The 13,651-nt window shown below is 40.3% G+C and overlaps 1 pseudogene; it reads left to right on the top strand.

Moving 5' to 3' along the window:
- Positions 1-11,066: 11,066 nt before the first annotated feature.
- LOC102394654 lies at positions 11,067-13,383 on the top strand (annotated as a pseudogene).
- Positions 13,384-13,651: the final 268 nt, after the last annotated feature.

Below are 13,651 nucleotides of genomic sequence, written 5' to 3'. Positions count from 1 at the left end.
GTTTTTGTATATTGTACCTTTTCTATTTTCTTTTTTTTAATTGTCTCAATTGATAAAATATTCCATCTTATTAAATAGCCAGTATTCCCCAGTTACCCCATGAGAAATAAGAATAGTAGAGGAAGAAATAAGACAAGGTGACAATAACACATTCTTTCATATTTTTACTTCATTTGGTATCTTATTTTTCCCCCAAATGTGATATAATTATATGTCTGAAAAGATGTATTCTTCATGATTTCAGACTACAAGAGCATGAAAAAAACTTTCCCATTAATTTATGGCAGTTTACTTTACATACATATGAGAAAGTTCATTTGGCTTGAGCTTTTTTTCAGACCCCAAGGAGGCTGCTATTGATTTAGTACTCTACTAGAATACAATCCTGCAAAACACATAACATGGGAAAACCTAATTATGGTAATAAGAATCAAGCATGCATAATTCCATTAAAAACAGTCACTGCTCCTCATACATCATGATATTTTTTTTACCACTCTTACGTTCATTAGGAGAAAATTATCTGTTAGTGTTAAGTGGACTATAAATGCACTGTTTACATTGAAAGTGGAAAAAAGCTACTGTCATGTTTCATGTCAAAACAATTACTGCTATTTGTGTTTCCTTACTGTATTATTTCCAAAAAATGTGTAATGAAAGGCAAACTTTGCCCACGCTGAGTCATTATCTGAGTTTCCACTGAGGAAGAATCTTCCCCTCACTATTCTTTGTGGGTAGATATTTGAGTTCAGGCTCACATAAGTTATCAAAAGTTACTGGTCCTTACTATCTATAATAGGTGGCTGTCTTCTACTTGTAATGAACTATAAAGACAAATTTTTTTTTTTATTTCTGCAGAGAACAAACAAGGAACCATAATACAAAATGCTTTAAACAAAAGTTCAAAGGGATCCCACAGTTTCAGAGGCAGAACAGATAACTGAGTTCTATTCCAAACTTCCAGCAACCAAAAGAATCTCCAAAGAGAGGTGTTTCCAGTAAGGAGCCCACTGCCTCAAAAGATAACCTATTCTACTTACGAATAATTCTTTGAGAAAGTTCTTTACTGGTTTGAACAGCTTTGTCACTCTTATCTGTTGGACAAGTTCTTCTATGTAAACATAGATTAGGACCAGGTAGACACAGATGAACGACGTGAGAGAGATGGAAAAGTTAAACAAATTGAACAAATACTATGAGTAGGAAATATTTATGTACCATAAAATATGAAAAATTGTCTCCCTTTCTATTATCGAACAGACTTAAATGGATACAATAAATTGCAATTTTTATCTATCAAGCTGATAGATATTTCTGAAACATAACACATGTTGGAGAGTTAGATGAAGAATAAAGAGTGGGGAATAGGATCATTTATACAATAACAGTGGAGTGTAAACTGTTATAAGTTTTCATATGTGCATTTTTGCAATGTGTCAAGAGCTGCAAACAGATGTTTACCTTTGACCTTAAAGTCCCATTTCTATTAATGGACTCTCAGGAAAAAAGTACATGATAATGTTCATTATAGCATTATTTCAATATAAAATTAGAAATTATATAAATATTAGTGATATTTTTGTGACCCTGTCTAATGCAAAAGAGTTCAAGGGGTTCTCAGGATCAAGTCAGGTTTATACTGGATGCCTAAACTCTCCTGTCAGCTTGTTTAAAAGTCACTTTTGTGGAATTAGTCAAAGCAGGCCCAGAAACACACAAAAAAAGGAAGAAGTTTTGAACTGTCATCCTGCATTACCTTCCTTCACACTGTGATCTTCATGCAATTCCCAGTCTTTGCTAACCTGATGTCCCCTTACTCACAAGAACCATCATCATTTGAGCCTTTTCATGAAGAGTTTCAAAATTAGTTTCCAATAAAATAATTAAGAAATCTTACATGTCATTATTACTTAAGCAGCTGAGATTCCCTTTTAACATTTTAATGTGGACTGCACAACAATTTCAATAGGGGCATTCTACTAAAGGTAATTATGTTGCCATTACTTTAAATTACATTAATGTTCTTGAATACTATATATTTTGCTTTTTCTTTATTCAGAACTTAACTTTTCCAAAAATGATTTAAGGAAAAAGGTGTGACATTAACTGTGATTTCATTCTAATACATTAAGCAAGAAGTAAATGTCCACTGAATTGAATGTAGGTCCCAGACATGTGGGAATAGAGTTTATATGGTTGAATGTAGGATACCTTAATTGACAGTCCATAAATCCTCTTTATTTTACTTTGCTCATTGTAAATGATAGAAATCATGGTAGAAGTCATACAATAATAAAATTTCTTACAGGAAGCACCCACTACTTAAATCACAGCACTACTTAATTAAAACTAGGGCTCTCAAATGAGAAAAATTACTTGCTGAGTACAAAGAGCACACTGTTCCTTCATCAAGTCACCTGTATGAATGAAAATGCCCACATATTACATTAGAAGCAATGTAAATAAAATTGAGCTAAAAATCAATACAGGCAAAACTGAAGGGACTAGAAAATTGTGCTTCTGTAATAGTGACAAGATTTGTAATAACCTGGGGGAGGAAAAAATAGGCATTTCTTTATAGGAGGCAAGGGAGAAATATGACATGAAAGCCAGAGGCTATGCTGAGCCAGTGAAACTGTCCATTATTTAAACTGCATGTGGTGACACTCACATAAACTGGTGTAGCAAGATGCATCTAAAAGGAAATGGTGTGAGGGATTTAGCGTGAAATACACTGTGGGATCCTGTACTTGATGGGAGGCACAGGTGTGTTCTGCCTTAGGAGAATGTGGCGCTGGAAATGCAAACCTTGAAAGAAGGCAAATTAAAGGCTGAGAGCACTGGATCTATAATTCCAACCCTGTTTAAGACTATTAACAACTAGAAGAAAATGTGGGACTAAAGATTCTTATAGTAGAAACAGAAAGCAGGACAAAGGAAAAGAAAAAAAGGAGACAAGAAGATGAGAGGAAAGCAGTCCAGTGTAAGGGGACGACAAAAAATGACAAAACAGAGGAAAAAAATGAAGACTATGGCAAGGAGACATATCTAGGAGACAGGTAAAAGAAGGCAGGTCCAGCACTTCCAAAATGTTGAAACTGTATTAATCAAACTGAAGTGGGAATTGGAAACCCACTCCAGTATTCTTGCCTGGAAAATCCCATGGACAGAGGAGCCTAGAGGGTTACAGTCCATGGGATCACGAAAGAGTCAGACACAACTTAGTGACTAAACAATGACAATTTTAAACAAAATCTCCAAAAAAGTTTTCCTGCTTCCAGACAAAATTATAAAATCAATGATGATGGTCTTCATCATGCCTACTCTAAGCCTGTATTTCATGGATCACAAGTATTTTCTTAAAGGGACTGAAAATAAATGCTCTTGGCTTTAGGAACTACTCAACTCTGCCCTTCTGGCATAAAAGCAGACATCAACAGTGTGTAAGCAAATAGGTATGGCTGTGTTCCAATAAAACTTTATTTAAAAAAACAGGCAGGAGGACAGATTTGTCTAATCAGCCCATAGTGTTCCAATCTTACTATATCGTATTGCTCCCTTTAACACTTCCTGCTAAGCTTTGCCCCATCACTCAATGCCCCACTGACTCTCCACAATTTTTACAATTTTGCTCCCTGTCTTCAAAACCTATCTTCCAATTTCTCCTTGCATTATAGTAAGTCTTTCTGTATCTTTCAGTTTGCAACTAACCACCATGATAAAAATTTCCTGCTTAGAAACTCAGGCAAGGGAGAGCATCACAGCCTAGCAGACACCACAAGATCCATCTATCACTAGACAGACATATCCCAGTTGAACTGTGCTTGGCTCCTGTCCAATATCTATACTGTTATTTGTTCAGTTATTCAAGAATTGGTACCTGTTATGCACTTTAACCTAACACAAGGTTAATTATAAAAAAGAATTCTTGACTTTAGGTGATTCAACCTAAAGTTGGGTACAGATTACTTCCACGCCCATTACCTTCCTATCTTTTCTCACCCATCAAGTCATTAGGTAGCCATGAGTAACCTCAATAGTGAGAAAATCAATCTGAAATGGGGGGGGGGGGGATGGTTTGCAAAAACTGGGAAAGACTAAGAGAGAAGTTATTTGAGGGCCAAAGACTTGGTAACTGAGCAATTACTTCTCCTCACTGGAGTTTCATTTCTGGTGGTCCTTCACTTCTAGGCCATGTTGGGTAGTAGGCACCAAGTAGCTCTGCCCCAGTAAGAGAGAGTTCTGCCCCAGTAAAACCAATTTATCAGAAGAAAGACTGTCTTTACTCTTTCTTCTTTAAATTTATGTCATTTTGCAAAGAACTTCTAAACAGAAATGGTTCATGACTGCCAGTCCTTGCTACCAAACTATAGTAAAACTTTTGTTAAAACAAGTAAGATTCAAGAGTCTGCTTAAGGCTATGGAACATCAGAGTACATCAAGTTAATCTTCCCATCAGGAAGCTATATAAGGATAAAATATAAGAACATCGCTTGAAGGCAACAAATGGCTACCATGGCAACAAGGACAGCCATGGTGTAGGCACTCCAATCTGCCTTCAAGAGAGAAAAGAAACAACCTAAATGTTCATCGACAAATGAATGGTAAAGAAGATATGGAGCACTGAAATATTATTCAGCCATAAAAAAAGAATAAAATAATGCTATTTGTGGCAACATGGATGGACCTAGAGATTATCATACTAGAAGAAGTAAGTCAGAAAGAGTAAGACAAATACCACATGATATTACTTATATGTGGAATCTAAACTACGAAACAAATGAACATACCTATGAAACAAAATCAGACTCACAGATTTAAAGAAAAGGCTTATGGTTGCCAAGGGAGAGGTGGGTGGGGAAGAGAAGAATTGGGAATTTGGGATCAGCAGATACAGAACATTACATATAGACAGGATAAACATCAAGGTCCTACTTTATTGCACAGAGAACTATATTCATTATCCTGTGGTACACCATAATAGAAAAGAATATGAAAATTTCTCCAATTCTTTTGCTATCCCATGGACTATATGTAGCCTGCCAGACTCCTCTGTCCATGGGATTTCAAGAATACTGGAGTGGGTTGCCATTTCCTCCTCCAGGGGATCTTCCCAACCCAGAGATCAAACCCGTATCTCCTGCATTAGCTGGTGGATTCTTTACCACTGAGTCACCAGAACAGCCCACTTTGAGTCACTTTGCATACAGCAGAAAGTAAACATAATGCTGTAAATCAGCTATTGTTTGCATGTGTGTGTGCATGCTCAGTTGTGTCTGACCCTTGGCAATCCCATGGACCGCAGCCTACCAGGCTCCTCTCTCCATGGAATTTTCCAGACAAATACTGGTGTACTCTCTACTCCAGTAGAGAATTTCTGGAGTACAGGGCAACTCTACAAGATCCTACTCTACAAGATCTCCCCAACCCTGACATCAAACTGGCCTCTCCTCTGTCTCCTGCATTGGCAGTGGGATTCTTTACCACTGAGCCACCTGTGAAGTCTGTAAATCAGCTATACTTCAATATAACTTTTTTTTAATTAAAATAAAATTTACTGGGGAAAAAGAGAACAAGGTGCAAAAATTGCAGTTAGCCAACAGCCACCACATCACAATGTGGAATCTAGTGAAGCACTCATGCTCGGGCCATATCCTCTCCTGGCTACTCTTGTCCAACATGGAAATCTCCTAATGAGCATGCTCCATACCCTGAAGCTCCTTAGCAGCCTAGTTGAGCCTATCTGGAAGCTGTTCTTGTCTGAGACACTTCCTACCTAATCTTTCCTTCCTCCTCTGCTCTCATAGGCATCAGACCCACCTCAGGGTCTGTCCATCTACTCCTGCTCTCTCCACCATATGATGCACATTTACCAACCTCACAAATGAGGACACTTCCACAGTAGTGCAGCCACATTCCACAGGAGCCTAAGAAATCGTTTTTTATCAAATACTTCACTATGCCTGTCACCAACAACTTGTATAAGATAGAGAACTGCTTCCCACCATGTGAACCATTGCTGTGTTTTGCCAGCAAAATGGCTGCAGTTTTCTATTAGTGGACATGTTTTTCCTGAATGGAAATGCATAATTTAGGTTTAATAAGACTTTTCAACATAAGCTGTACATACAAATGTGTATTTTCTCCTTTCCTTGTGTTTACAGCATGAGATAAGCTGTAGACCAATTTTATGTAGCTATTTTATATGCAAATAGGAAGTTATTTTTGCATGTTTTTGGTTTTATAGGAGACAAGCAAGAGAATTTCAAGTAATGCAGTTTTCCACTCCAGTCAGAGAAATTGACTTTTCCATTTTCTGCTTTCTGTAGGCAGCTTTATCTCTTGACAGCTGATGAAAAATATTTAAACATTAAAATCTTGAGAAATCAATACAATTTGGTAAATGATTTCATTATTTCAAAGTGAAATGAGCTCATTTTGGCATTTTGAGCATGAGCTGAGATGGTCAGTTGACCTCTTCCTCCATTCGAAGACAAGAGGCTGGATAATTCCTAGGCTCCCCAGATGGACAGATGGGAAGACGCTCTATGGTAATGGTAACTCAGGTCAATAATGGCACCTGCCTCTGTCCTCATACAGTGGGAATGGGGATTTCATTTATTGGCTGGCGTTAATGACCATGAAAAGAGTTGAGAAGTGGATTCTGACATGAACAGACTACAAATTCAAGGCTGGAGCTTTGTTTTTGGCAAGAGGAACAGATTTGGAAGAACCCACAGGCCTAACAGAGCTAATAGAGAAAGCATGCTGTTGATCGAATGATTCTCCGGCAGGAACCAAATCTGCCTTGGCCAGTGGCACATTGAAGGAGCCAACACACCATTAGGCAAAGGCTCAAGTAAGCAGGTGGTTTCTGTCAATGGATGGCCTACAAGTGGACAAAACAGAGTGCGGGGGAGGAAAAGAAGATGATAGGGGCACAAAAGGTAGAGGTTTGAGGCAGTCTCTATGGATGTCTTAGGGCAAAAGGAGGCAGAAATTGGGAGTTCGACAATTCTCCTGTCCTAAGATGACTGAATGGAGGCAGTATTCCAACTGAGAGGAAAAGAAGTTCTAAGCTCAATCACCAAGACTAAGCAAAATCTACTTACAGAATGCAATAAAGGGCCATAGAAAAACACCAGCAATTCTTAAAGACCACTTACTCGGGATTCTTCAAATCCCTGCTGAAGAGTAGTACCTGGTCTTTTGTGGGTGAGTGGCTAAGAAGGTTGCTGGAATTTAGCCCCATGAATTCTAGGGGATTCTGTAACAGAAAAGCAGACAGAAGGTGTTGGTGAAGGGACTATGCGGGACTGGGAAAGAATGGGTCCTGATGAACCTCATTGCTATCATCTGAAAATTAGGATATAATATCAACTCTCAGAATTGTTAAAATGACTGAATGCAAAATGATTAGCTCAGAGTTAGAGCTCCAAGGGTATGGGTAAACCAGCCCTATCAGCTACTGACAGAATTATACTATGACCAAAACCATTCTCTAAATTTGGGAGCTTTCAAAACGTTGTGAACGTTGTGACAACAATAGCTGACATTCACTGTGTACTTTTCATGGGCCAACGACTGTCTTGGTTCTTTACAAGCGTTATCCCGTTTCATCCTCTCAACCCTAGGAGGTGCGTAGTAGTACCAACTCTACTTTGCTGCTGCTTAGTCACTCAGTCATGTCCAACTCTTTGCAACCCCATGGACTATAGCCTGTCAGGTTCCACTGTCCATGGGATTCTCCAGGCAAATGTGCTGGAGTGGGTTTCCATGCCCTCCTCCAGGGAATCTTCCCAATCCAGTGATCAAACCCAGGTCTCCCACATTGCAGGTGGATTCTTTACCAGTTGAGACACCAGAGGAAAATAGGGAAGTTAACTGACTTACCCAAGATCATACATTAGTGAGTAGCACAGCGGGATTTTAATATAGGTTCAGGAGCTCTGCTAATAGTTTAGCTACTCGTAACACCATACTTCCACCATGGGGGGTAGGGGGGTGGCGGGCACGGAATAGAGAAAAAGCTATACAAGAGCAAGAACTGGTCCATTCAATCTCTATTTGGAATACTGGTGGTAAACCACAATGAGACACCAGTGAAAGTAATCAAACCATGGCAGCTCATTTTCACATAAGTTTTTCCAGTAATCGTTTTCCTGGCTCTACTCCTCATGGCTCTCTTTCAGCACAGCCATGGCAGGAGCAGGGAGTTTATGGCCAGGGACTTTTTATTACCCAGCATGAACAATGACAGTGTTTGGCCAGCATCATTTCTGGGTGGTGGTCCTCTGTGGTACACACATACAAGCAGCAGCTGCATCTTTTTTCCCCTGATCTGTAAATTCCACATATTAGATCATCATATAACCTGTCGACAGACACTTTAAATATCAGCTTATGTCCCTCCCCAAGCATCTGAAAGATTTCATATGATTTCCAAAGGAATCCACTTAAAAGGACTTTTGATGGTATTCACTAAAATAAAATAAAAATGAAAGAATATTTTAAGCAGCAGTGTGACACTCTTTATATATCTGGGATGTATTTTATATACTTTGATGTAATTCTTTGTACTTCTACATGAGTAATTCATGCTCATTTTAGACAAATTAGATCATCTAAAATCAGCTAAAATATTACCAACCAGAGTTGATCATTATACTTTATGTTTTTGCTTTCTAAAGTTTTGTCCTAATCATTTAACATTTAGTAAAAATAGAAATATATTTCTCATATTTCTTTCATGTAACTGCCTCTCTTATTTAACTATATTCTGAATATCTTCCCATGTTCTATATGAAATTATATCTTTATGACTACATATTTTTATTTTGCTTTATGGATGCCCATAACCTATTTCATCAGTCCCCATGGTTGGGTACTTAGGTTTCCAATTTCTCTTATTTCTTTCTAAAAATACAGCATACATTTAACAAATTAACATTTAATTGTTATGCAAAAATGTTTTTTCAGTTTCTAGTTTGCCTTTTAACTTTATTGTGGGCTTTCATTCAGAAGTTTGTTTTTAATTTTGATTTAGTTGCAATGCATGAACATTTCAATTGTGAATTCTGCCTTTTTGCACCATGCTGAGAAAACCTTTCAAAAACAACACTCCTCCTTACCCTCGATTATATAAACATACATGGCTGTTTTCCTCCAACATCTTCATGACTTCAATTTTTTCAGTTAATATATTTCTGAAGGAGTAGATACTATTGATAATATAACTGTGGAAAATCACATATTAAAAACTGCCAGATTGCTTTCTTTCTAAGAAAAATACAAAGATGAATCTGCCTTGCGGGAGAAAAGGGCCCTTGTATATTATGAAACTCAAAGTAGAAGACATTGGAGCTTCTTCTGCAAAACGAAGAATTTAGATTACATTGCCATAAAAGTTGATAAAACTGTGGGAATCCTTTATCATGTTATCCTAGAGACATGGACTATTATGTCCAGTATAGATGTGTCTGGATCACCCGTGATTAACAGGTATACCCATTCCCTTCATCAATTGGAAAAATTGGCTTGAAGTCATCCCTTCTCTTCTCCATGTCTAAGGTGTCTCTGTGGATGCTTTGCCTTCCCACTGCTGCTGCCGCTGCAGCTAAGTCACTTCAGTCGTTTCCGACTCTGTGCGACCCCATAGACGGCAGCCCACCAGGCTCCCCCCGTCCCTGGGATTCTCCAGGCAAGAACACTGGAGTGGGTTGCCATTTCCTTCTCCAATGCATGAAAGTGAAAAGTGAAAGTGAAATCGCTCAGTCGTGTCCAGCTCTTAGCAGCCCCACAGACTCCAGCTGCCAGGCTTCTCCACCCACAGGATTTTCCAGGCAAGAGTACTGGAGTGGGTTGCCATTGCCTCCTCCATTGCCTTCCCACTAGCTTATTATAATTCAGAGTTGACTACCTCCACAGCTTCATCTATTTCTTCAGAGGATGGGAAAGATATTTTTAATCAGAGGGTACACTGGTCAAAAGAGAAAATAAGTGCCATGGCACTAATAATAGCACTATATTTCCAAAACATGTAATTTGACTACAGAGATTTTTTTAAGTAGCAGCTAAGAAATCAACATGTAATGTGCAAATTACAAAGCCTTGACAAGATATTACATGCTTTTTCTTTCACTTATTTCATTTCTAAAGCAAATTTTTTGAGGTCCTACAACACGTCTACAGTAAAACTTGGATAAGTTTAAAATCTATTCATTATTCCATGGCCACCTTTACGCCACCAGTCAGGGATATCACCAACTTCCCCAGGTAAGAGATTTTCCCCCTTGGAAGAATCTGTTCATTACAGTAGTTAACAACTAGTCAGTTAGCAGGGAGACTTAACACAAGGCATGCGAGAAGTTAATGATGTAACAAATCAGTCGTTAAGCTAAATGGTCAGTTTGTACAGTATGGTATTATTGCTTTATTGAATCCAACTTGAAGATTTACAGCAGTTACATTTTATTTCAGGTACAAGATGTACAAATGGAACACAGAGGGGTGAAGTTTTGTTTTATGCTACTTTCATTAAGAACAGAATTGCATGGTGAAATCAGTTAGTATAGATCTTGTTCCATGGGACAGCCAATTTTCCACTGAGATTGGAAACTCTTGGAGCTTTTTAATCCTAAATCTTACTCTGGGAGCACAAGGTGTGGGAGTTACAGCATGTTTTGAAATTGTTTAAAGTAAAGCATCAGTGGTAACAAGTATTTATCCCTTTCTCCTGAGCAATGGACCATCTCTTGATGGATGGCATATAGCCTTGAATCTACATCTACTTTGATAATCAAATCTGTCTGGGTTTTTTGGCCCCAAATGCTAAGGTATTTTTTTCTTCCAGTGAATATCTTTTCAGAGAAAATACATAGCATTAAAAACATAGATGTCACCAAATAACCTGTGACACAATCAACTTTACCACCTAAAGACCCAAAGCTAAAGACATCATGATTTATTTCATAAATTTTTTTTCCATCCATATTATATGTCAAATACTTCCCAAGATCTAAGAATAAAGCTGGTACCAGTCTTCATGGAGTTTATATTCTTATGGAGAAGAAAGATTTTTAAAAAGATGAATATATTAAGAAAATTTTACATGTAATAAGGATTATAAAGAAAATAAAATTTACTTAGAAGGAGTTCTGGGTGAAAGATAATTGCCAGTGTTAAGAGTGTAAACTTGTTCTCAGAACCTTCCTGCCACCACGTTCGGACCTCACTGCTTCAGCCTCCGGGTCCCATTCTATCTTTCCACCCTGCGACCAGCAGCAGAGAAAAACTAATTCCATATTATTTTTTTGCCCCGTGCACACTTTGAGGCGAGCAAAAGGATTAGAATAAATTTTAACAATGAGGGAAATCGTGCACATCCAGGCCAGTCAGTGTGGCCATCAGATCGGTGCCAAGTTCTGGGAGGTGATCAGTGATGAACATGGCATCGACCCCACCGGCACCTATCATGGGGACAGCGACCTGCAGCTGGACCGCATCTCGTGTACTACAATGAAGCCATAGGTGGCAAATATGTCCCTCGTGCTATCTTGGTGATCTAGAACCTGGAACCATGGACTCTGTTCTCTCAGGTCCTTTTGGTCAGATCTTCAGACCAGACAACTTTGTTTTTGGTCAGTCCAGGGCAAGCAACAACTGGGCCAAGGGCCACTATACAGAGGGAGCCGAGCTGGTTGACTCGGTCCTGGATGTGGTTCGGAAGGAGGCCGAGAGCTGTGACTGCCTGCAGGGCTTCCAGCTGACCCACTCGCTGGGTGGGGGCACTGGCTCCGGAATGGGCACCTTGCTCATGAGCAAGATCCGTGAAGAGTATCCTGACCGTATCATGAACACCTTCAGTGTGGTGCCCTCACCCAAAGTGTCCAACACTGTGGTTGAGCCCTACAACGCCACCCTCTCCATCCATCAGCCGGTGGAGAACACTGATGAAACCTACTGCATTGACGAGGCCCTTTACGACATATGTTTCCGCACCCTCAAGCTGACCACACCAACCTACGGAGACCTGAACCACCTCGTCTCGGCCACCATGAGTGGAATCACCACTTGCCTCCGCTTCCCTGGCCAGCTCAATGCTGACCTCCACAAGCTGGCCGTCAACATGGTGCCCTTCCCACGCCTCCACTTCTTCATGCCTGGCTTTGCCCCTCTAACCAGCCATGGCAGCCAGCAGTATCAGGCCCTCACTGTCCCTGAGCTCACCCAGCAGGTCTTCGATGCCAAGAACATGATGGCTGCCTGTGACCCCTGCCATGGCCGGTACCTCACCGTGGCTGCTGTGTTCCGTGGGCGGATGTCCATGAAGGAGGTGGATGAGCAAATGCTCAACGTGCAGAACAAGAACAGCAGCTACTTCGTGGAATGGATCCCCAACAATGCCAAGACAGCTGTTTGTGACATCCCACCCCGTGGTCTCAAGATGGCAGTCACCTTCATTGGCAACAGCACGGCCATCCAGGAGCTGTTCAAGCGTATTTCAGAGCAGTTCACGGCCATTTTCTGCTAGAAGGCCTTCCTCCACGGGTACACAGGTGAGGGCATGGATAAGATGGAGTTCACTGAGGCTGAGAGCAACATGAATGACCTCGTCTCCGAGTACCAGCAGTACCAGGATGCCACCGCAGAAGAGGAAGAGGATTTCAGTGAGGAGGCCGAAGAGAAGGCCTAAGGCCAAGTCCCTATCACCTTAGGCTTCTTAATCCCCTCAGCCTTCTTCCTCAACGACCCCTTTCCTCTCCCTCAGAATTTGCATTTTCTGCCTCTATCTTGTTTTTCTGTGGGGGGAGGGGATTTTAGAACAGTGCTTGGCACATAATAGGCGCTCAATAAATATTTGTTGTTTGTTGAATGTCTCTTCTCTCTTTCCACTCTTGGGGAGCCTAGATTTCTGCCATTCTGGGTAACCCTGTCATTTTCCTTCTGGTGCCCACTCCTCACATCTGTCCAGTTAACATTTCCCTCTCGAGATAGCTCTCCAAGAGGCTGGGTTTCCTCAAATCTCATTTAGAACCGGGTGCTGAAAACCTGCATCAGTGACTGCCATCCTAGGCCGGTGTGCTGGCCCAGGGGAAGGAAACTGAGCAGTGGGGAGAAGTCCCTACCAGAAAGGGTTGGGTTTGGAGAAGGGCATCCAGGGTACTGAAGTCCTAGGTGCCAGGTATCTCCCCACTCCTCTCAGCTTCTGCAGAGGTGTTGACAGTATTATCTTCATTTTCAGACTCCTTCCAAGCTCTGTCCTGAGCTATTACCTTTGCAAGTTTCTGGCCCCCACCCTATCAAGTGGGAATCCCTTCCTCTTCCACTTTATCTCCTTCATAATAACATTGGATTCCCTCCTTTCCCCTGTTTGAGAAAGGGGATCATCAAGAGAAGCAAGAGATAGCCTTGGTCTCTAAGCCTCCAGAAAACCCCTTCCCACCCCATCTTTTCTTACAAAAAAAAAAAAAAAATATATATATATATATATATATATCAGCCCCTTCTGTACCTATATGGAAAGGTATGTGCTGCCACCTAAACGTCATTCCCTAGACAGGGGACAGAACACCTTCCATCTTTTGGCAAACATCTCATCTCTTCTGCTACTGCTTCCCCACCTCTTGATTTTGTCCTATTCTACACTTCA

This window comes from Bubalus bubalis, chromosome 13 (assembly GCF_019923935.1).
Source record: "Bubalus bubalis isolate 160015118507 breed Murrah chromosome 13, NDDB_SH_1, whole genome shotgun sequence".
NCBI lineage: Eukaryota > Metazoa > Chordata > Mammalia > Artiodactyla > Bovidae > Bubalus > Bubalus bubalis.
Note: the sequence above shows the minus strand (reverse complement) of the source record. Positions and strands in the feature narration are given on the sequence as shown.